The sequence below is a fragment of the Euwallacea similis genome, chromosome 15 (assembly GCF_039881205.1).
Source record: "Euwallacea similis isolate ESF13 chromosome 15, ESF131.1, whole genome shotgun sequence".
NCBI lineage: Eukaryota > Metazoa > Arthropoda > Insecta > Coleoptera > Curculionidae > Euwallacea > Euwallacea similis.
This window is the reverse complement of record NC_089623.1, coordinates 689,321-715,779: the sequence shown is the minus strand read 5'-3', so window position 1 is coordinate 715,779 and position 26,459 is coordinate 689,321. Positions and strand designations below refer to the sequence as shown.

Below are 26,459 nucleotides of genomic sequence, written 5' to 3'. Positions count from 1 at the left end.
GGTTCGCAAGATAAATGATAAAATTCAGAAATGGTTGGTCAACGACCGCTACGAGCAAAATTTCCAAGTTCTGAAATGTTTCCATTAATATCAAATGTAAGGAAATTAATGATTTTGATCGAATCATTGGAGAAATTTATTCTAAATTAACGCCTTCCTAGAGACACTGATCCACTCAAAATTACTTTTCCATATCCCCAATCTAGATAAACCACAAAATTACTCTCATAAAAAATAATTATTCTGAAACACACATTCGTAATAAAATTTTCTGTATGCAGCATACTAAATTAGAGCAGAAATGTCAGAAGTTTTGCCACAGGTAGAACAGGAAGTTCCATCGCACATGATACCGTTCTTCTAGTTGTTGCTAACAACAATGAATGAACTCCTTAGAAATTTGTTAATTAAATATTTAACGCGAGTAGCTCCTGTTGTTCATGGTTGTAGAATAAACTGAAAAATCTGCTATAATTGGAAAGGGCGTTCCAAGGAAAAAGAATTCCTGATTTTCATTCCTCAAGCAAAGGATTAAGCAGCTTCACTGAAAAGAACCTCAGGTTACATAGTTGCAATCTGACTTTGGCAAAATAATTCATAGAGGAAAGTTGATTTCTTCGTAGCATGACGGCAGGCAGCAGGAAACCGTAAATTACTACCATGATTGAATTTTTTAGCGCTGGTTCAGAAAAGAGATTCAAAAAAATGATTTTTATAGATGATGTAATATAATATAAATATAATATGATATAACGATAAAAGCGTATGGATTTGAACAGCTACCTGCCAAAAAAGTGGATGAAAAATAATAACAATGAAATTGGTTCTGTAAGAAGGTAAAAAAGAAAGAGCGAAACACACATGATGGCCTGAAGAGATTTCTTCTGAATAAAATTTCACTAATTTTGAAAATTCACTTCTAAGTCAACTTCGAACAGACCCTTCCTAAAACTTTGAAAAATAGAGAAATGAAAACACTCCTTTGAAAATTAAAAAAGCTAAAGAATCCATTTTGTTAGTTGGTTTCTCAAAGAATCTAAAAGAATGAAATAAATCTTTCCTTCGCCAGAGATGATGATGACCTTAATGAAAAAAATCACATGACAATGAAGAATGTGTTTTAAAGAAGCTCGTATAGGAGTGGCAAGAATATTCCGAAAACCAGAAACTGAGAGTTCCGATGAAAGAAATTCCTTTTTTGATGATGAAACTCTCCCACAATCACATGTGCAGAAACTCTCTTCTCTCTCAAACTCTATAATAAAAGCGTTAAGCAACTTCTTTGAACAGCAAAAAGCATAATGCGAATTATGAAAAAATTAGATTTAAACCAGAAAAACTTTGCTTGTGCCTTGAAACTCTGTCAGAATCAAAATCTAAGGTCAATATTATTAAAGCTCGAAGTAGAAAGAAATTTGATAGCTTTGTTTGGCGAAAATGGCACAGTTCAGCGTCTTAATGTCGAATTCTGAAACTAAAATATTTTCTATTTACATATTTCCTTATTTAGTGCCCATAATCACAAGAGCAAAAAGTCGTAGAACTTGAGGTCAAGAACTGTCGTCGCATAATGGGCGATTATATTCAATTAGTCTGGAATTTCATAAATTAATTTGCTTCATCGCCGGGTAGTACTGCGAAATTACCGTTTTTTTTTGCAAAAACAAACACTGCGTTAATTAGTATCGCCAATGGTTTACCGTTAGACGTATACGGGTACAGTTTATGCATCTTCGAGGTTATTTGATGTAGTCAAATTTGTTCTTAAAGAAATTAAAGGAAGGTTGGATGATGATTGGTTTACCATTGCATAGTGTGCATTTCGCAATATTATGATGAACAAAAAATCGACGATTTTTCTCTATAAAGAAATGCAGAGGAAAGCTCAAAACATGAATGACGTTACCTCTATACCTCATGAAATCCTGTATTATAACTGTGTTTTTAGATAATAAATGAAACTGTCAATTATCGCAATTAATGACAAACAAACACAACAAACTCGGGCAATAAATAATGCGAACTTAATTCATTACCGCACCAGATAATAGCGTAATTGATGCAATTACTGACTAGCACTTTTCTCTTCCTCATGATGTTACTTTTAACCAAATGTAGTAACATAATGTTCACTTTTCAGATAATCCAATGCCGCACCCAGTAAAATACTTATATACATGCAATATTATTTACCGAGCAAAGTTTTTAAATAATTTTTATAAAGTAAATATAATTTGTTCCGATCATGTTATCCAGCTCTGCGCATATGATAGAAATTCTTTAAGTGGTTGAGATATTGCTAGAAACTAGGCGGTATCTGCTCACTCGGACATTCTAAATCGTATGTAATTTTATGGGGAAAGTAGAGCAAAATGGTCTTGATTCTCCCGAAAAATTTAAAGATATAGGGTGAGAAATACAGTCGATGAAAAGGTCGCTGTGAGATAATTCACAGAATTTTTATAAGTTTTTTTTATCTCTAAATTCTTCTATCACTATAAATTCGCTCAATCTGACTTGTTCTTTAAATTAATCACCACAGAAAGACTCTCAATTATTTCTGACACTAAGTTTTTATACCATTCATTTTCTCACTTTCTTCCTAAATTTCTTATTCTCTCTAGCTATTTTTACATTGAAGATATATTTCACAAAATACAAAAGTCGTTGGCTGCAAAATAGTTTGTTTGCAGTCAACTGTTTGCAACACCCTTGTCTAAAACTCCGTTTACTCCGTTACTAAATAAAGTCATTAACGTAGGTTAATTAAACGTAACACCATATCGGTATCGTATTTTTACTTTTGAGTATATCCGAACTCATAGATAACACTCGTAATCCTTGAACTATAGATTTCGAGACTTAATTATCGTTTTTATCAAATCTGTTATAGGAAGACTATTAGTTATTCCACATACTTGAGTACCGGACACATTAAATTCGAACCACAGCATTGGAAATTCAAAAACGTTAAGAGATGTAGAGCTGGGTAAATAGAGACAAAGTTGCGCATTTTTGTGGTCATTAATGTCTTGTTTCAAAAGCTAAAAAAATTCGAATATTTCCAAAAATATCAAAGAAAAATTGAAATTGATGAAGACATTTTTATATTTTTGACTATTTAAAGACATATTAGAAAATGAATTTAATTTCATTTTTTCTCTTCCATTAGGTGGAGTATATAAAAAACATATTTCGCCTTTTCGTAAACATCAATAACTTTTTTACTTTAAAATGGCATGTAAAAAATTATAATTTTACAAAGTTTTGACATCATAAAATTCATTTTTTTCTATGAAATAGAGTGGTTTCGACGTCAAAACAAATGCATGGATTCTTGCCAAATAAAGGACTTATTAAAAAAATTAGAATAATAACAAAATAAAATAAAACTAAAATTTCATAAAACGATAACTTGTTCGTGTGCAACATTATTTTTGGAATTATAGGAGGAATGGAAATTTAGAAACAAAATCCAGATCTGTATTTATAATAAAAAAGTTGGTGATGATTACGAAAAATCGAAATTATGGATTTTTGTTCAATATTTGCATCTTAGAGATGAGAAAAAGTGGCGACAATGAAGTGAAATACATCTTTTAATAACTTCTTAAATAAAGTCGTAAAAAAATTAAACGTTTTTCGACTTTTTGGATGTTTCTCGGATATTTTCGAAAGAACAAATCCCTATAAAATCCATTGACGTAGATAAACTCCAAAAATGCATTTCAAAATGATTGATATTTTGGAGACCTTCATAGGACCTTAGAGGACCTATAGAGGACCTTCATAAACTCGCAGGCCAAATAATGTGATGTGAATCGCTCCAAATATCAAACCATTTTCAAATCCAAAACTGAAAATAAAATTATTTTTGCACTCTCTTCCCCTAAAGATCCTGCACTGACTTCCATATAAACTGCGGAGTGTTATAGCGGCGCCCATGTAATTTGTTAAACAAACGCAAAACTCCATAACCGCAATTACTTCAGATCGCCATAAATCAGCTGAAGGTCTAATATTTTCCAGGGAAAAATATGAATAATTTATTAGGCACTGTCTACGTGTCGACGTGGGGTATTCTCTCTTTCCCCGGTACCTGTAAGTTTTTCGCCATCAATCGTATATGGCCCATTACAGCCCATGAATTACAACTGCATACTACTTTATCTCCCTTATGGCTGCAAAAAATTTTAGCTAACAAATAGTTATGCTAATCACGATCGAAAATTCATGCAAATAGCTTTAAAAACGATATAATTAACAAACTGCTTCCCATTTACACCTGCCACCATTATTATCGTTTCACAGTCTTAACTATGTGATAAAGCACTTTCAAATACCCTAAATGGGATAATCACAGCGTATAATTAAAAACACCATGGTGAATTTAAAATATTCATATAGGAAAGAAGGTAATTTCGATTTTGGAATTAATAGTGGAAAGGTGATAATGGAGGTTGTTACTCTTAGGGTTTTTTGTGTGTACTTTTGTGTGTACCAATTCTTTTTATGAGCACTTAATTATTATTAATGTTATTTATGTTATGTATTTTTATGTGTATGAAATATACTTAGCGTTGAAGAAATCAGTGCTCTAAATCGGTAAACGAGCATTTAAAGCGTTTATTATAAACTAAAAAGACGCTTTATACCAGATAACGCTTATCCATTAGTTTTCTTTAATGTGCATCTCGACGTGTTTTTCGGATATTTACTGCCGGTATCTATTATTTTATCTCTCTTCCTAGGGTCATACGATACTTTAAGCGATCTTAAACCCAATCCCATTGTCGGCAAGATCTCAGTAGTATATTTTTAATTTTATTAATTTATCAAATACCTCCATAGAAATAAAAGCCACGTTTAATCTGAAGAATGTAACTTTGAGATCGTTGCTGCGTCAGCCAGTTTAATAAATATGTCATTTCTGAAGATATGTGACTTGTGACGGCGATAATTTTCGAAAAATGAACGCATCCTCAAGACGACTTGTGAGTGATTCACTTCATTCAAGCATAGATAAGAGCATTGGTTAGTGTAGAAATGGATAAAAGAGTGTTACCGAGTTTTTTCCGAGAGGATAAAATGACCTTAAAGCCGTTAAAACGGTACCCAGTGATTTACTGATGTTTAATCAACCCGCTTGCTATTTTAATTATAAGTGCCTTCAAACGGATAATGTCGCAAAAACGGCTTAGCTTAGGCCAATAGGACCTGATTGGCAATAAAGGAAAATTGCCTGTCTTTATTGTTAGTTAAATCTGCGGAAATTAACCCTTTAGCTCATAAAAAGTGACAGCTATTGATGGGGAATAGGTTATTTATGAAGGATAAGAAACTGATTTCCTTATTGGTTAATAAAGATATCGGTTAGAAGGAAACATCACTGAATGAGCAGCAGATGTTTATTGAAGGTAGAAAGAGAGCTTGAATTGCTGAGACTAATTGATAGTTAACAACTTTTTAAAAATTCACGAGTGACTAATTCTAGTACAAGTTTTCCTTTAATTATATGACCTGGCGCAAAGAATATTCTGCATAGAAGAATTTGGAAAAAATACTTGTAGTATCCTCGCCTTTCTGCCAACCGAACAATCTTTCCACTAGAACATCTTGTATATTACATTGGAAAAACGTGCTTTATTTCAGGAGAACTAGATTTTTGTGTTCAGAAATCATTCATCAATATTGCTAAATGAAACAATTATAAATGTATTATTTTAATCAAGAACGAGGTGGTTGACAAGAGGCGTAATACTTTTTTGATCAATAATAATTTTTGTTATTGCAAAACTTTTAAAACTGACATGAAAGTCTAAACCGTTTTACACAATTTCAAACCAACTGAAAATTACTAAAATAGAATAGAAATAAAGATAAAAAACAAATACATACAGAGCAACATACAATAAATAGAAAGGTCTACGTGGATAAAAAAAAATATTAATTTTTTTAAAAGTCACATAAAATAATATTCACGTATGTGAAAGGTATTGATGAGAAAATGGAAAATATCCCATAACACATAGGATATTCCGTTAAAGTTATAAATGTAGTTAATTGCAGTTAAACGATATGGTGAAAAAAATCTACATTCGTTTTAGTTTCTCGATATTTTATTGGATAAATAAACTACAATGGGAACCTCAAAATGTTAAGTTTTTAAAAATATACTGTACCTACGAAAAAAACCAAAACGGCGGGAACGTTTCTGTCATTCATACAAACAGAGCACAGGATTACGAAAATTATATGTCTCTTACTTTAATAATACCTCGTAAAGCCAACGAATTTCAAACATCTCGATTGTAGGTATTATAGTCGAGGTATTCTATCCTTACCGTCACCCTTTCTCTTTGAATACTTTATGTACAATCTATGAAGATAAACCCCTTTTCGGAGTCAAATATTTCACTGGTTCGCTTTTCAACTTTAGACAACTCTGGTTAGTATCATACATGGTAATTACCTAAAGTTCTCTTCCTAGGAGATCTTTGGTCAGGAGGTGAATCGATATTGCTTCTTGACATGCTTCTACCAGGGCAACGTATTCGATTTCTAAGAATGACAATGACGTCATGATGCTGAGCTGTTTATTGCATTCTGGAACTGAAACACATATCCACTACTAGATTAACGATTGTTCTTACATTTTGCCCAATTTGCTCCTGCATGGCCTATAAGTTGATCTTCTGCTTTATGACCAAAGGTCAGTTCTTAATTTTTTGAGCCTAATCTTTCTTTTTTCTTTCCTAGCCTTTTTCAATGCTCCACATTTCGTCCCGATAATGTGGTTCTCCGTTTTCAAGGTGTTATTTGGGCACTTTTATGGTTACCCTATATGCCACGATTTTCCCTTGCCGATCTTCCTAAATCGCTTGATGACGCTTCATCTTCTAAATTATTGTAGATTCCCACGCTATTCCAACCTATGGGGTCCCTCTCGTCTGCAGTTAACTCGCCTATGGAATCCGTTTTATTACCAATGACCTCGGAGATAACACCTTTTCCGAAACTGGCTTCTATATTTCTTCAAATTTGAATTCATGCCTTTTATTATTGTCTATAAATATGACATCTCGGCTAATAAACAACTTATTGGTTTGTTTATCGAGGAATCGCAATGCCGTAGATCCCTCACTATAGGCGAAAAATAAAACCTTTTTCGCCTTTTCACGTAATAATGTGTCAGCTGGTAATTTGACCAAAAAAATTCGGAACATAATTTTCATCACTGCATGTAAATTACTTTGCCTACAACAAACCTTACAAGTTACCCATTAATACCTATCAAATTATTTGAAAATATATTGCAAATTTGAGGCTTTCTACGAAGATTATTAGTGCGACCACACTTGTTAGGTTACAAGGAAAATGTTAACAATGTTTGTCAATTCTAAAAATATTGTCAACCACTGTGACAAAATGTCTGGTTAAAATCGAAATAAAAAATAGGGATTAAGCTGACATGTAGCATTTAGGAATACATATGTATTATACATCGTTTCCTTGCCCTTTGTCTTGAAGAAATAAACTGTCATGCACAGTCAATTAGCAGGTCAATTCTGGCACAAGCTTTGTCATTACTCTATTTCCACGTGACAAATTTATTAGCGTCCGTTTCATCAAGTTGATCCTCTGTTATCAGATGCCGTAAATTTGCTGTCATAGGTTATAAGTACGCATAAGCTCTGTCTTATCACCTTATGACCTTAACTTCATGCGCAATAGTTTTCGTCGTTGAACTTTTGGAGGACACACCTTAATGATCCCCCTCTCATTTTTGCTCAAAGGTTTTTTACACTTACTGTTTTTTATTCACTTTATAACGTTAACTCATTAACATTAAAGAAAAAACACGTCTTCATTAACGGTTCGTACTGTTTGGGTCACTTTGTTGTGTTTAAACTGAGCCCGTAACCTATTTGAATAATAGCCACAGTCTGTCTCAGTCTAGCTATTTTTTATTCAGTGAATAACACGTAATAAGCAATACAAAGTAATGAGTAATGTACGATAAATGTAAAAGTCTAAGGAGATGGGAAAAGTCGTGTGTTAACGTTTTTTCTGTGTGGACTGACTTCCCAAAGGATCCTATATTGCCTCTTGAGTTTTACGATGGTCATTTGGTCACTTCGCTCTTAGAAATAAACTGAAGCTCCAGGTAGGAGTCAATTAACAAAATGCATTGCCCTTGCTACCAATAACATTTTCCAATAAGAAAGTTAGGGCAAAACGAATGCATTGCTATTCCCATATGTACCGAATGTCAATAAGGTAATAATGATACCATACTATAGTTCTGCAATTAAATCTTCCAAACTCCATAAACAAGCTGATACCTTAATGAATTATTGTGACTTTTTGACACCATTAACACTGAAACTGTAAACTCCATACTACATTATTAAAGCTGCACAAGATAGATATTATGCTTCTTATGAATTGCGTAGAATTACCCACAGAATTCAAGGACATAACAATATTGTGAAATAATAACATAATAATATGGCATAATAATATTATTATGAATATCTCATTCAGAAAAAAATTATTTAAGAATGCTATATTTTTTTGGAGACACCCTATATAATTTCCTAGATTTTAAAAATATACATAACGCTCTATAATGTATTTAAATCTTTGATCTAATTCTAACATTAAATAAGGGACATCATAAATTCAAAGGATGCTAAATTCACGCGACAGTGGTTTATCACAATGTTAACTGCCACATCTTGCATCGGGGATGTAGCTCAGTGGTAGAGCGTTCGCTTTGCATGTGAAAGGCCCCGGGTTCGATCCCCGGCATCTCCAAACTTTTTTGATTAAATTTTGATTAATCATTTCCAAATAATATTAAATAAAACCTTTATTTAAATTTTTTTTAAATAATTTTTAAATAATAATATGCTTAAATATTTTTAAGCAGAAACCTTAACTATAGGTAACATATTTTTACTGCAAATATTCCCAATCTTCGAAACAAAACCAAACTGTGCCGGATTGAAATATACAGCTTTGACACCGATCGCAACCTATCACGACTCTTAAATTACAACCTAGAAGTAACGACACCAAAACAAGCGAAAACCCTAAAGGTGAACCGTTAGACGGTAAATTAAGACCCAAAGACATATCTTATTAATGTGTCGTGATTAGAAAGAATTCTTGTTAAAATTTGTTATTGTTCGAATATCGTACCTTCAAGATGATTTTATCTGTGATGTTACGCAAAGTAGGTCAACGACTCCGATTTTTCTATGTATTCACTTATTTGTATTTAACGCAAATATTACCCTTTTTCCCATCGTAAAGTCAATCATGTTTGCATTTAATTTAAATTATGCAAAGAAATTACCGATCGTGAAGCCTCTTAACTGATTCCCAGCCAAGTCTTTTTATATTTTTTGCGGGTGTACAACTTTCCCGTTAATTGCTATTTATACAGCAGACCAAACCCAAAGCTTTTCTTTTATCTACCCTTCTTCTAGCAATGAAATAAACATGAGTAGGTCTTACGCATCATTACCTCAATTCCCCAACTTTTTACCCACTTCCTTATATCTACAAGCTTAATGCCATTATCGGTATAGTGTCATCTCGGCGAACACTGTATATTTATTCTGAATAGATTACGGTTGCGAGACATTACTAATGGGAGCCATAACTGCAGTATTGACTAACTGTATATTAGGCGATCCATTATTTTAATTACTTTCGCAGATAAAACTCAATTTCCGGGCATTTACAAGTGCTGGATGACCATTAGGCGTGTATAACTCACTTAACATTTTTCGCTTTAAAATGCCTGTTTTTCAAGCCTAAATGATTTCTTGGATATCTGAACATCGAAGTGTGTAAATTGGAAGTGTAAATTACGATTCTGAGTGAGAGAAATTATTATTGATAACGGTGAGTGAGACGTCTGAACAATGAACCCGAAAGATTGGCGTTATGTTCTCAGTGATTTAATTGAATTTCAAAAATGGTGCATTTTTACTTGGAAATTGCTATGCATACGGTCAATATTCTTCTGATATTATGAAGGACTCAACAAATGTCGTTAGTTGAATAGTTTCTGATTTAACATGATCTGTTAAGAAAGCAGAAAGAAAAAGAGAAGCTGAAGTAACCAGAATTAACCTGAATGTTCAAATGAACTATCATTTTAAAATGTTCTTACACGTAAGTGTGATACTTCTACTGAACTTGATTTTTTGGAAGATTTATGAATCTTCATCACTCATGGTTGTTATCTAAACTCAGATGATTCTTCAAAATGTTATAGAGAACTATAAACGTAGTTTTGCGTTAATTATATCAACATCTTGTATACACAATCGTTGTACTCATCTTAAATTTTAATTACTCGAAGACGCATGGAACTCCATCCATAAAATGATAACAAATGAATTATTCAGAATGATGCCAAAGTTATTTATTTTCATGATTTATTCAACCTTTTGTATACGGAATGGTGGTATTCTCAACTTGAACTATTGAAAGACTCACGAAACTCCACCGTTAATGATTCCAAACTAAACTAAACTAGACTTAGTCCTTTTTTAAACGACTTATTCCCAATGAAGCCAAAGTGATTCATTTTCGTGATTAATTAAACCTCGTACACATAGGATTAGGAACCTCAGTCTGTACTTAAACGATTGAGAGACTCGTGGAATTCTATCTCTTATGATTTTGAATCAAACTAAGCTGATTCATTTTTCAAACACGTTTTTCAGAATGATGTCAAATTTACTTATTTTCATGACATTCAATTTGCTGTATACAAAATTGATTATATTTATTATTAATTGAAATTTATTATTAATATAAATTATTATTATTAATTAATTTATTATTAATTGATTATAAAAAATCATTCTGGGATTGACTTATTGGAAGAATCGAGTAGCTACAATACTCAACTAAACATTCGCTAAACGAAAGTAGTTCTTTCATCAAACGACTTCTACGGAACGATGTCTAAATGATTTATTTTCGTGATTCTCTCAACTTATTATACAAATAGTTTTGAGACTCGTTCTGAATTATAACTAATGAAAACAATTTTCAAGAGTTGTTATATTCTATCTATGAAGATGATGTAGTACTTTATATTTAATACATTTTTTACATCTTTGCTTCAGCAATTTCCGTTACTCCACATAGCTTTAATCAGAGAAAAACAAAGTCAAGAACCACAAAAACACCTCAAAATATACGTTCCTTTTTGAAATGATTATTACCTCCCTCTCAGCTTTCTCCTTCAGTACTTAATATGCGTCATATTGTTTCTTTATGAAAATTCCTTTGCTAGAGGCGAAACTTGCAAATTCGAAAGGTATTCTGCATTGGAATGACGCCAAAGTGACGCATGTTGACAGGATGTCAATGTCAAATACGAAGTTTGGGTAATTTGGACGTCACTCGACTAGAGAATATTTGATCGCATTGACTTAAAATTTTGTACCAAAGGAGAGAAGTGCCAGGAGCACAATTCTGCTCTATTGAAGTTGAGGTGTTATCTATAAGTGTTCGAATTCCGTCCACTATACATAATTTTGACATCATTCGAATAAAAAACGCTGCTATGCAAATTTCGAGAAATGAATTCCAGATGATAATTAATGCTTATATCATCTTTTTATCGTGTTACAAAAACATTCACAAAAATAACTCAAAATAACGTTAAAGTAACATCATTTTATGCAACTATTTCCGTTCGAACAAGTGAAACCCCAGTTTTAATGAAAGCCGATCCTGACCTAAAGCAAAACCATAAACAAACGACAACTGTCCAGTCATCGAGCCTTCCTCGGCACAACAAACCAAAACAGGATTTGCGACAATCTCGCAACATCGCGATAAAAACTGGATGGCATCATCGGATATCTCGCAAAAATCGGTTGCATTCACTAAGGCCATTTCTACAGTCATTACCGAGATGGGTCGTCGATTGGTGGGTTATCTATAGTTCTCTTTTACAGGGATTTAGATAACGAAATTGCTATAAATGGTTTAGTTTGGGTGCCATTTGCCAACCGGACTCATTCTAGGTGTAAACCTGTCCTCGACCTCGAAAAATATTATCATTTTACTAATTACTGTAACTTAATTCCGTTGAAGCCTAAAAGGGCATTAAGACAAACACAATATGCCCACATTTATGAAATCCAATAATAATTGTTCACTCGTGATCTTTGCTTTTCCTGCCATTATTATGATAAAGACTTGAGGGATTATAATTCTTTAGCTCGTAATTTTAATAATTGCTCAATCTAAAGAAGTGGGATGCACTGTTCGCAATTTGTGTAGTAAACAGGCTGGAAAGGCCTGTTAGAAAAATATTAAAGGATGAGTTTGCGCTTTTTGCACATTATTGTGCTCAACGTGATTATCTTAACGATGCCAAAACAAGACAAAAAAACGACTGATGGTACTTGAAAGCGTGCCCCTTGTTAAGAAATTTGTTCCCTAATCAGAGAAATGACGTTTTAATTCGGTACTTCACATTTGGCGCAAATCGCCTAACAAAAAAAAGTCATTATGAAATCAACTAAGTATTAATGGAGAAGATTGAAGAGGACATTAAGCTTGCTGGTTTCCACTAAAAACTTCGTGTGAGAAATGCAAAGACAGTCATGAAGAACCTTGCTAGAGTCTTTTATATGAAAAATGCCTACACCTATACTTATCCTGAATGAACCTAGGAGGAGGTAGATCTACATATAGCTCTCTCAAAAACTACACTTTCAATGAAAATGTATGTGAAATTCAAAAGAAATACTTCATTTATGGCCTACAACACCAAATTATAAAGTTGGGGTTTTTCTATTAGTTCTTCTATAATCTCCATTAACTTCATTTCCACGTCTCAATCTAGTTGAAAAAATTAAGTTATGTTCTTGTTCCAAATCTACCAAGAGAGCTATCGTGGTATTTAATTCAATTAGGAGAGACCCTATGTCATCCTTTATACTTTCTACAATATCGCTTATGTCATTTAGTTTCCTCAATTTTTAAAAATGTCAAACAATGTTTGCAGTAAAATAGTGTTGAGTACTCATTTTAGCAATGTCATTACTTTTACAGTTAGGTTCTTTAGGTTACTTGAGAATTTTATTCTTTACGGTCTCGGCATATTCCTATTTATTCTGGAATTATTTGTTTAGTTCAAATTTCTATTTATTAATTTAACAAATTTTCTTACTTTCAATTAATTAGAGACTCTCCGCAAGCTCGTATTACACCTTCAGGTTATTTCTCTGTTGTAATTCACGATCGTACTTATATCAAAGACTCGTATTCGAATACATTGATTCACATTTCAAAACGAGATCTTATTTTTTGCTTAATTGCTTCAATTATCAGCTTTATTTTGTGATTAATTATATTCGATTTCATTTTATATCTATCTAATAATCGCAAATGAATTGCAACCAGTGAAGTTGCCACACATCAGATTTGCTAACAAATTTCCATTTTGTAATTTTATTACTTACTTTATATTCATAGTACCTACTTCTGCGTAAATGTGATACATTTTAAATTTATAACTATTTCGCGTAGAAAATAAATCTTCTATTCCATTATACTTCCTGAAGTTTCTCAATGATATTTATTAATTATTTATGTTCAAAATTGTTCTAAAAATAATCTACAGTAATTTCTTTTCTCACAAAAAAATGAAGAAGTTTCTAATGCCTGTACAATTTTGCATCTTTTAACTCGTTAATTAAATTTCTCTATTTTGGCATTTTTTATTGAATTTTTTAAAATAATTCTGCCCCTTTCACTTCTTATATCGTAATATTGTAACAAAATTCCTCTATTTAGGCATATCTCCTGCATTGTCTTCTTGATACTCCTTTCTAATTTCTATGCTAAATTGTCCGAAAAATATTCCAAATTATTTTCAATATTTTTTGGAAATTCAGATGTGTTTAATACCTCCACAATTTTACCTGTTGTAACACTATAATGAAATCCGTCTATTTCAGCATGACTTCCAAATTTTCTTCTTCCTATTCCTTCACCATTTTCAATTTGTCTAAAAAGCTCAAAAGTTTCTAAGGTCTCAAATTTGCATAGTCGGTTTTTGTAAAAGGATTACGCTAGTATAATTCATGTTGATACCATGAACAAAAGCTCGTATCTGATTACATGCATAGGTGTTAAAATTCTCTCGACAGAAAATTGCCTTTAAAAGGTTGGTAAAAATTTTCAATGGCATACAACTAGGACATAATTTTCTAGCGGAAGAATGTTATCAATGGGTTATTCATTTCGTACTGAGACGTACAAGAATGAGGTAAGTGTAATTCTGATGTTCAATTAGCCTTGCCCCGATTGTAACTTCATGTAAGCGATTGAAAATTTGCTACATGTTTCACTACATTTGCTTGTTCTCTTCTTTAGTCTGTAGCACGATTTAGTTGATATTTTTAGTGCCTTTCTTATAGTATTACCGCAGCCGCCACTGGTATGCATGCAAAGCACATGCCCCAAGTCTAAAATGCGTTTTGTATTTTAATGTAGCACAGATTGTATGTATAATGTTGGCACAGCTGGAAAAAATCACACGGTATAATGCGACAATTCGAATTTATAACGGCTAAACTGTTTTCCTATTGTTTCAGTAGGTTTTTCTACCCATGAGCTGTTTTGAAATTTGTTTCCTTAAACAATGAACAATTAGACTCTCGAAAAATGTCCGAGAAAGAATGGAAGCCCCCTGGGCTTTGTTCTGTATGAGTTACCTAAACGAATAGAACGATGTGTTTTTCTCGTTAAATCGAAAAACTTAAATTTAGTTGTGCCGATCGTTTCCTGTGGTTTTTTTTTCTGTTGAAGTTGGACAACCAGAAAGAAATTACCAAAAATTTTTTCCCTGGCATGACGTGACGAGCTTCGCTCAAAAAACATTATTTACAGTTTGAGGAAAAGAAAAAGACGAAACTGTTTAAAGCAGCGTGTAAAATAAAAAGCAGCTGATATTGTTTGATAGCTGGAAAAATCAGTGGGCAAGTCGAGAAGTTATTACGAACTTCCGCGAGCTGTAAAGATAGGCAGGCAAACCGCGCCAAGTCCCGCTTCACTGCAACCGAAGAACGCGTGACAATTTTTTCCACTGTTTATTACGGAACGAAGAAGACAGAGATTTAGAATTACTATTATTGTTATTGGAAAAAATCTCTTAAAGATAAAAATTATTGATTTCCTTTTCTGCTTTTTTGCCGAGCTAACGAGGAACACATTCCACGCAGTGAGTTCCGATCATGGCGATTTAGATATTGTCAGTTTATTTGAAATAGTTTCTACCTCGTGTTGAACAAGCAAAAAATGATAACTAAGCATTTTTAATCAATCAACGTAAATTTGATTTTAGATTAGCACACAGCAGAACTGGGACAAAGCTGCGAAGGATCATTTGGAAAGGCTGCAAGGTTCTGGAATGCCTTAGGTAAAACAACTCTCCCAATAGTGGGATTTTAGCAGATTGAGAAAATCAGGTGGTGCGATATCCAGAACCAGTCTAATTAATATACGTTAAGTGTTGTGTTTGACAGAAAAACGGCACTGGAGGAAGTTGCAAAGAAATTTTTGGAAAAATTCTCCCAAGAGATTTAAAATTGGAACTGAAAAAATCCGTAAGGAACAGCTTCTAAGGAAAAGCTACTGAGAAAGGGAAGAAAAGAAAGGGAACCAAAAACCTAATAATACATATAGGCAACTAGAATCAGTTTAATCCATCGACATATGGAAACTGATCGCAAGATTTAAACTGTGGAAGTAACAGTGAGGTAAGCCACAAAGAATGTTTTTCTATCTAAGAAACATAAATTGGTTCTGGAAATAATCGAAAAAAAACGATATTTGCTCATATTGCTTTGATTTTATTCTAAACTTATTTGATGAGATAACTAAACATAAATAGCGCTTCATGGACACTGTTGTCTAAGACACAGCTATCGCATTTTTAATAGGATCTTTTAGATTTTCTAAACCATGATCAACTTAACTTCTTTAAAATACGAACCAAAATTTAAAAAATGGATTTTTAGCAAGTGAGAAGCCTCTTAACGAAGTTGATTTTTTTTCTGAGGGAATGATCAACACATTATATGCCACTAAGTTCCTGCTATGATGGTTTGGATATTTCAGTTGTAGCTGGTTTGGAAGGAATGGTTTGTACCTCGTCTTGTGGAGACAAAAATGATAACCACGTGCAATAAAAGAATTTTCAGCGGGTTAGTAACCTCTTGACGAAATTGATTTGTAGCTGCCGCGAATTTTCGTCGTCTGCCGTTGTGCGAACAGGGTCCGGCAAAAACCCGCTTCCGAAAAATGCGTCCAAAAAGTGGCTCCGACTCCGGCACCGAATCGACGCGTTTCCCTTTATTGTCCACTTTTTGTCCGCAACAACTTCTTTACTTTCGGCTGTGACTCTTTAATAAGGATAACATTTCGTCCTGTCCGGCAATCCCACAAGTTCCAGCAATATTTCGCAGATTTCTTCTCAACGTCTTTGGTCTCTGAAATTAACTTTCTTGTCCTTTATCCGCTTGATAAGCCGAGTAGTAAATCCTGACCGCTAAGAAAGATAACTTGGAAAAAATACGCCTACCTATTCGCATGTTATTTAACGCTCATACACTAGTGCAGTGGGTTTCTCAAGGACTCCGGTGATTTTTCCCAAATAACTTTAATACTTTACGACACCAGCAGTGTAACAATGTGTCGCTAATTTCCTATCAGTCCAATAAATTTCTTCAGATGCACAGGGACGTATTCAATCCTTTACTTCACGGTTCGAGAAAAAGACCAGAATAATTTTAGAGTGCCAACTATAATCTTATTGAGTTCTGTAAGAACCAAAAGTGTAAATTAACTTCGCTTAAACTCATTGAGGTTTCTAGAAAGAAGAAAAAGTAATTAGAGAAAAGGAAAAAAACTTATTCTCGAATGTGAGTTGGTACGTTTGTTTGCAACAAATATTTATGTTGCACAGAGGCTAAATGCAATCAGATCAACAATTCGTAATTGGTACTGAAACAGGTAAGTGATAGGATTTATACCTGAATAGAATTTGAAATAGATCCCGAAAAAGTCTAGTAGAAACCGAAAAAAGGAGACAGTCGGGAAAATCACTCTATCACAATGCCTAGAGAATTGAAGATAGGGAAGGCCAAAAAAATCCTTCAAAGAAATTCTCCCAAACGGGTTTTCGAGTGAAATTGGTTCTTTGATCGATAGCCAATAATAAAAAAAGCAATAAAGAATGGGTTTAACAAAATAACAAGACTATACTATGGGATTTGAAAACTATAATACAGAATATCTGTGACATTCCATGAAATGAGCTTAAGAATGAAGCTGTTAAAGTCTGGTCCTTCGGTTTATCACTTATGAAAATCGATGTGAAGATCAGGTTTTGAGGGACATAATGGAGTTGTCTGTAACAATGGAAGTGAAACTGAGGGAAACTTGAAAAGCGATACTTTTTTTAAGAAACCATTCACGGAAAGATTAGGACTGAAGCTGAGGAAAAATATGAGTAAATTTATTAGAGAAACCCTACTAAAGGAGCAGAAAATCTGACAAAATACACAACAAGTAATTGAATTTTAAGTTTGCGTAATCATTAAAATGAAAACTGAACTCAGTAAAGGAATTGGTAATTTATTTAAATCTTTATCCTTTCTTGAAAGCCATCTCTAGCTACTGGTGATTTCTGTCATGTTTTCCTTTAGATTTTTTATTCTATCTTTATTGATTTCTTTACAGTTTTATACTATTTTTGTTTTTACGTCGAAAGATCTTTTCAAAATAGTATTCACCCCTATTCATTTCTCTATTTTATCTCCTCCTCAACCGCCATGTTTCTAGAGATTGTCTCCATTTTTCTAAAGACCCTAATCCAGATTTCATCAAAATATTTCTGTATTTTCTATTCGTGGTTCGGGTTCGGATTATTAGATGTAAATAATTTCTATTTTCAAAAATATTCAAACCCTAAAGCATTTCTTTGACCATTTTCAATCTTTTTACTCATGTTCTTCTTCTTCAGAATCTTCCAGAATTTTTTGGGAAAAAACTTTTCAAATATAATCTGATCACAAAGACGTTTGAAAGAAAATTTCAAGATTTTCAGATTGTTGCTACAAAAGCTCTTCTCCGTAGGAACCAACGAAGTAGTTTCTAATTAACAACATTTATCAGTCATTAGACATATAACATGTCTCATATGACGGACTTATGCGATAGCCGGTTACCTGCATGACGTACTCATTACTCGTTACTTTTGAGCAAAAACTGCAAACTGCGATGCGGTTCGGTTGACATTTGATGTGAAAACCAGATATTATAAATAAGATTAAAAGCAATTTAGCTTTGTGTTATTGAGCTTGATTATTGGGATACGCATGCAATTTATAGAATTAATTAGTATATGCAAGTTTGCTGCTGGTGGTAATGATGGACTTGCATACTGAGGCGAAAAACCTATTATACTGGTCTCCTTTGGGGACTGTATTATTATTATTTCAAAGACGACGTTTCCTCGTTCTTATCCGAAGCATTTTTCCTACCGTTTTGTATTCTTTAAAACAATGCCGCAAACAATGCGCGACGACATACCTGAATGATCATTTTGCCTGAATTATGGCTGCCGTACCCGGTATTTACATCTAAGAAATAATAAGTGATTAGGCATTGAACGAGTTGAAAGGCAAGGGTAAATGACCGTCTTATGACATTCAATTTTCGCCAAACTATTAAAGATAACGATGCAGATACCACCAAACCATTAACGCGACACAAAGTTTTCTAGTTTCCATAAAAAAATTCCAACCGATAGAGTTCAATGGGTGCACAATAATTGCCAAATGCACCCATTAATCATATGCCGTATTGTCACGTAACTAACCCGAAATTAGACTTTTTCACGATATCTCATCAGCTTTTTATTACTGAATAAGGGTAATCATTTCGCGCCGCGGACGTGTTAAAAGGGATCATTGGTCCAAAAACGGCGATTTATAGACCGTGATCAATAGAACCGTGTACCAATATGTCAATCAATCAATTTTCTTTCCTATTTTATTACGCTATTACACTATTCGTATCGCATTGCCAATTCGCCGTGAAAAATTGCTGAAATTATTATAATTTCTCGACCATTTAGGTTGATTGAGTTATCTTTTTTATTAGGCATAAGTAAGTCTAGATTCTATATTCGGGTTGTGTAAAATACATTAAGTCGAAAGCGTGTAAGCTATGACTGAATTTAGTAAATGAGTTTTATATGGAAATTTACTTTCAGACATCTAATAAAGAAAACAAAATTGGAAGAAAGTGATCAGAATTTGATGTCTTAACCAAGCAAATTGGACTTCCTTCGTAACAGATTTCTTGGACTTTTGCTGTTAACTATCTTGTATCAACGCGCAATCATTGAATTTAATTGACAATCTTCTTATCTATAATAAAATAATTAAAGATAATTTTGATAGACCTACATTCATATAAATGTTAATCATTTTTCAGGATTTCATTCAGTTTTAATTTGATCTCTTATGATTTGATATTAAATCTGATAATTCTAAGATGGCTCCCACACTGTCTTCTAGAATGATTCACTGATAGAGCTAAATGATAATTGAAAACTTTAATTATCTATATAGAGAATATATCCAATTCATGGTTTTAACATACGTATGACAACTCATGCTTGATGTTACGACGCAAGAAAGCTCAAGACTATCAATGAGATATGCAGTAATGAGCCAGAAAAGAATATCTTTCTAGAAGAAAGTATAACAACAGATTTTCTTTGTAGTAAACTTCTTCTGTCTCAAAACTATAAAAAGTTCCCAAGGAAAATTGCCCCCCCAGGACTTTTAAAACACCTTAAGATAAAACCTAACAGTAAAAGGTTCTAATATTTTGGTAATAAGCATTTTCATCATCCTTCATAATTACAACCGAATTTTGGCATTTAATTTAAATCTTAATTAGACTTTTAGAATCCCCGAAAGTTCTATGAAATCGTACAAGCCATTGAAAGTTCCAAGAAATACAGAAATTTTCTCCCTGACAATTCCTTCAAAACACTCAAACAAACTTCCATTAATTTTCCCATAAGTGCTCCAACTTACTAAGATATTTAAACCTGTTTATCCTTTAGGTTTCTTCAGGTTATTGATCCACGAACTTCAATTTATTCATTCCAAGTTACTTCGACTTAAAAAAAATCTGGTAAATTACTTATTCATCCATGAATATATCCTAAAGAATCCAAGTGACTCAGAATAGTTATTGGTGTCTGTATTACGTGCAAAGGGCTGAAAAACGATAATGACGTTCGTGATGCTTCATGCCCAAATGATATATTTTGATTCTTCTACACAGAAGATAGTTGTGAGCTACAATTTATAACTTTTTTCCCTATGTCCACGTCTAACGGTTTTAAAGATTCAGAGGTCCAATCGTACACTTAGCTGAAAGGTTGAAATTTCTATCTTCACCTTTGTTCCATCAAAATGTAGACTCTTTCTAAGGAACCCTCTGTATATCTTGAAAGATGTCAGCAGCGGCTTGCGAAATTTCGTAATGTGCAGACGAAAACGGCAAGCGATAAAAACAGATAGTGAGTCACTGCATTATATTGCCCATCTGAACTTGCTCAAAATTATACACAATTTGGAAAACTAACAGGACTTTAAAGTGGCACATAAATTGAGATAAAACCTTTTCATCCAGAATATGAGCGTTTAGAGCATATTTGTAGTACCGGTTGCAAATGCCAATTTTGAAGGTTTGCGCAAGTTACGACCGCGTAGGTACGACTCCCGAGAATTGTCACGGCAAGCATGGCCGTAAATTGGTTTTCAATTACTAGAAACGTCACAGACGAGCAATAAAATCTCTAATTTATACGGGGTCATCGGTAGCTGGTTCTCGTAATAATGCCAAATGATCTTGTACCGCGAAATGCTACCTTAGTCGCTTATTAAGACCAACAAATGTATCTAGCAACATAGCAATTTAGGCTAACTTCATTATCTTGGCTTATACCCTCGCAATGGTCTTATAGTCAATAAATCAAATGATAAATTTTATATCGTAATGACACGATTTGTATTTTGCATCTACTGACAATTCGATACTGCAATGTAGTCATAAAACATGCGAATTTATTGCGCAACTCACTACCCTGGTTGTTTGCATACCTAATTAAAAAATATGCATGTTCAGTCGATTTTATGTACTGGTATTACGTAGTGGGCACTATATCATGCATTATTATTTCAGTTTGAGCGATTTACGATGAAAGGCGTATGGTACCAGGAAAAAATTAAACGCATGGCTAATCTTAAGCCAACCCTATTTAAGTTAAAGTTACTTTGACTCATTTAGATCTTTACGATCATTCTTAATGAAACGATCCTAGAGTTTCACTATCTTGCTAATTATCAGGGCAAACACTTATTCTAAAAAAGAAATGTAGTTGAAACTTGTTGGGGCTGCAGGTATTCAAAGCATGACTCCATTTACACTTAACAGCCCCACAACTGTCTAAAACTTTACTTTACCAACGAGGTAGGTGGCCCACTTAGACGCTCCGTCCGAATTACATATACAATTACATCACTCAACGGTGTTAACTTCTTAACTGGAGAGTTTTCGCATTACAAAAGGAACCATTTACTAGATAGATCCACGTGAGGTAAATTTAATTTGCACAGGAATTCCATCCAATAAGTTTTAAATGACTTTATGGCTTTCTTCACACGTTTAAGGCTTTTAAATTATATTTTCTACATTTAATTTTAGCAAAACGTTTAACAATCCAACCAAATAATGGTATGCCCGAACTGAGCTCACGTACATATGAGTGCGTACCCAACATCTGTTGGTACTCTAGTTATAACCGACTGCTGGGTACTGTTTTACGTTGTTCTACACTTTTGCCCACTGGTTAGATCCACCTTCGAGATAACCAGCTCGATATTTAATTTAAAGGCCGGTTAATTACCAGGTTCCGCGTTTGATGTCCGGAAACATACGTCGGTGCTCTTTCTTTTCGTTCTGCGCCAAAACAATGGAGACGGCAGCGTGTTCGTGTTAAGGATTATCTATGGCTATGCTGTGACTGTAAATGTGCCTTTTGGATGTTAAAGAAATCGTAAAAATGGGGTAATAATTATTAACGTTATAAAACCGATAATGAGTAAATAGCGTTAAAAGATGTAAACCGAGACGTAGCCGAGATGTATAATTAACCCAAACATTATTTACATATTAGCCGCATGTCGTTCAGCATTTTTTGTTACACTGCTCCTATAATTAAAAAAAGTTATATTAAATCTAATGATATAGAAGAGCTAGATGGAGTAAACCAGACCGCCATGTACCAGTCATTTTGATCGATTTCGCTGCCATGGATTAGCGTTGCATTTACCTAATCTAAGCCTTTAAGCCGTAAAAAACGATAAAATATCTAGTTTTTCTAGTTGATTGATTAGATTACACATTTCAAGATATTTGTGAAAGAATTTGATAATCATATCAGAAATGTTAATAAGTCAGAGTGTGAGATTCGCTAAATAAAATAGAGCATTTGGAAGTTCTAGAGAAAATGTGAAAATAAACATTGTGGAATCAACTTGCTTTTATACCGCAATGAGCAAAAAATATTTTAGCAGTAAATAATCCAACAAATATGTGTATTTTTGTGGATGTTTTTAGCCAGTTAAGGTTTTAATAGAAACAAGTTCAACAGAATTTTTTATGAAAATAAAATCACTTCTGAAACCACAAACAAAATCGAATCAACTCTGTTCACTTTAAAAAAAAAAAAAAAACTAGGTGAATTTACTACTTCTCTACAAACGTTTTGGACAATATTGAAGTCAGGTCTAGTTACTCTGAAATATCCAAAATTTGCTAGTATTCGGTTATTCTTTGAATTTAAATGCATTCGATAATAAATACAAGATTTAAATGATTTCTTGTATTGAAACACTTTTTTACCTCTGAAATCCGAAATCAATTGAATGCAACAAATAATCTAAATAGTGGAATGTTTTTTATATACTATATATATTTATATCTCAACAACAATAAACATAGAATCAAATGAACATGTTTATGTAAAAGAAAAACTATCTATGTGACTGATGAACTATATATGTGAAATTTTATACAAAATGAGCACGTAGAGTGATAGTGTGGTTGTTATTAAACTCATAAACTGATTCTGTCTTTTTCGGACTCAACTACACAAATATGTTAATTGTCGAGCCCTTTTGCCAGTATTATCTATTGCGCGCTCCAAGTATATGTATTGAGTCCACTTGAAACAAAATTTCTGCACCTTTGAGACTATCAAAAATCGAAAGAAACTTATCTGAAGGTTTGAAAAATCATTGAAAATCTTCAAAAAATTTCAGTAAATTGCAAAACGCCAAATCGTTTTAGAGACATAAGGAGAAATCAAATTTCAAGAATCTTCAATAAATCCGGGAAACTAAAAAGGCCTATAGCGCCCTCAGAAATTTTGAAAAAAACTGTTGCAAAACTACAAGAATCTGCCAAAAATTCGAAATTCTCGAATTCTCTGGAAGTGGACAAAGAATACTTCAAACATTTCTAGCAAATAGCCAAAGTAATCTTTATAACTCCGAGGTCTTTCAGGAGGGAATAAAGTGTGAAAGTTTGAGAAACCTTTGATGGAAAACTTTAAATAACAATCCTTTAGAAATTCGCAAGGAAGAAGATGCAATACTTCATCCTTCTTGCCTGCAAATTACATTCAGTTTGGCTTAATCAAATAATCTCTTGGCGCTATTTACAACAAAACTTAGCATACCCATTAAAAAGCTTAATAGATAAATTATTACCCAGCATTAGTCCAATTAAACAAAAACATGTCTTATAGAGCCTTGCAGAAATTGAAAATCCTGCCCTTTCACGATTATTTTTATTCTTTGTGGCTCATTTTTCTTATAAATAAATTGCACACCTGCAGTTAGCCACCGTGTGTACGTTCGCTGTTACGAAGTTTGATGTTCTTGTAAAAGTAAGATTGAAAATGTGCCTCTTGGCTATGCGTTGTTAGCAATAAAACCATTGAGAATCGAAGAGATAATAATTGAATTCACGATTGACAATACGGTTTAATTTGCGGGGCCTTTGTTATATTTCTATTAAAGAAATAAATCATATATAATCTAAATTTAGTAATGCAAGTTCTAGTTTTGTTACACAACGGACCTTTGTTGCATTTTTTTACCGTGTCACATTTGAAATAAATTTATTGTTTGCTTAATGGCATTCCTCAAATTATTAATACTCATTTGTGAAACAATGATTCGTTTAAAAAATCAAACCGTTTTACAACATTCACTTGAACTTGTTAGCGCAACAATGAAAAAATAATACCGAATGAAGGAACGGCGTATTGTTCGAATTACGAATTTATTGAGTAACGTCAACAAAAGATCATACTTTCAATTACACTAAAGAGGACGTCTTTGACACGCCCCCTACTTTCACTAAACTAGCCGACCCCAGAAAGATAGAGTCCCAAATCATTCACTATTGAATCAAATGGTTTTAGTTTATCTTGATTTGGATTTCCAAATAATGTCTTTGAATAGAAATTGGAACGGTCATGACGATTTCTATCTCATCCCAAAGTGAGGGATTGAACGTTAATCCATCAAGGGTTAGTCCTATATATTCCCCTATTGAATGATTTCAATAAAGGATCTACGAGTAAGTGCACTTTGGCACAAACTAAATTTGCGGGCCTGGAACTGCTCCATATGAAATCATCACTGGCGTATCACAACTTTTTGGGGGACAGTAATTTTGCAAAATTATTTCTCCTATTTATTCTTTTTTTGGTTCTGGATTGATGGATTGATTGCAAGAATGTAGAGTCACAAAAACTGCTTTTGTCACGTATAGGCCTCCACAATGGCTGCGTCATATCCCGCCTAAATAGATTTATGGTACTGCGGTCGACTTGATGTCGCCGACAAGTCTAAGGTGGAGATCCCATAGGGGCAACAGGATTGGTTGTTCCCAATGCAGCATTCGGGCACCCATGCAAGGTGGCCAACATGTGTTCAGATGTCCCGTCGTCTTGAAGGCATCCCCTGTGCTCAGGATCTTGAGATCCTCGACGATGCCTATCAGGTCTTTATGTCGCCGGAGGTTGCTGTGGCCAATCAGTAGGCCGATAAAATAGATTTTGAAGAAATTCACATTTCTTCAAAATGTATTTTAACAAAATTGTGTAACTTCTTAGTAACCATTCTTCAATGTCTTCACTATATTTCTCTTCAACTTGCTTGGTATAATATTTTTTAATTCACACTTCAAAATTCGAATTAAAAATCGAATTAATTGCAATTTCCTTCCCATCGTATACGAATTGAAACTCATTCTGAAGAGTCATTTCCGATATTCCACGGCTTCGCCCACAAAAAAAAGACCACGAGCGTTAGATGCCTTTTTTTCATTTTTCAAACACAAAACAACTTACCAATCATTCATCAAATCAACACCGGAGTATAAAAAAACTGGCCCGACTCCCATTGTGTTTAAATTTGATTAGCGGGCGGAATGCAATGGGTTTCGGTTTTTCGGGGCCAAGTTGGAAGATCACAGTTTTGATAGTGTTTAATTAGGTAAATAAATAACGTTATTGTTTGAAAAACTCGAAACTTTGATTCCATTGTGTCGGGACTAGGAAACATTTTATTTTAAAGCTTTAGGCACTCATATGACTATGTACAAGGCACTTTTCACACGCTAATCATAGAAACGCATGTTCGAAAGATTGACATAGTGTAAAATACAAGGGCCTAGTAATTTTTGACAAGACAGAGTTTTTCAGAACCGTAAACATTTAATTTCAAATTTGTGTGGGTAATTGCTGGAACATCTCTAAAGTGCGGTCGATTATCTTTGTGATGTGCCTAAATCAGCATTGCATGACCCGAACTTGACAGGATGTTATTTGGGTATTTAACTTAAAACTAGACTAGATTTTTTTGACAAGAATCTGGCGACGTGGGAGGCCAACAAAGAAGTCGCTCATTGCTAAATTGTTTAAAGATAATTATTATTATGACTGCTTTTTGTTCCTGTCGGCCATACACTGGGCTTGATCTAACTACATGTGATTATTTCCAAATTCCAACAAAGCTATTACGAAATTGTTCCTGCTATAGTTCCACTTAACTTTTTCCTAACGAGATGATGTTTTAAGACATCATTAGAAATATAAAAGATTATTGTGCAAAGCTCTCGATAAGGATCAATTATAATCATTAACTGGCAAAAGCGCAAGGGATCAATTCTATCAGCTTCTACCGAAGGAGACTTGCGAAACTTGAAGGTATTATGAAAGCGATTTCATTGAGCCGCAATTA

At 33.5% G+C, this 26,459-nt stretch overlaps 1 protein-coding gene and 1 non-coding gene across 2 annotated transcripts in view; one reads left to right on the top strand and one right to left on the bottom strand.

Moving 5' to 3' along the window:
* The window catches only part of Su(var)3-3 (lysine-specific histone demethylase Su(var)3-3), a 190,838-nt gene that overhangs the window by 155,621 nt on the left and 8,758 nt on the right, over window positions 1–26,459 (bottom strand). The gene's annotated exons all lie outside the window — the stretch shown is intronic.
* TRNAA-UGC (transfer RNA alanine (anticodon UGC)) lies at window positions 8,749–8,820 on the top strand. The gene has a single exon. It is a non-coding gene; the product is annotated as a tRNA-Ala (tRNA).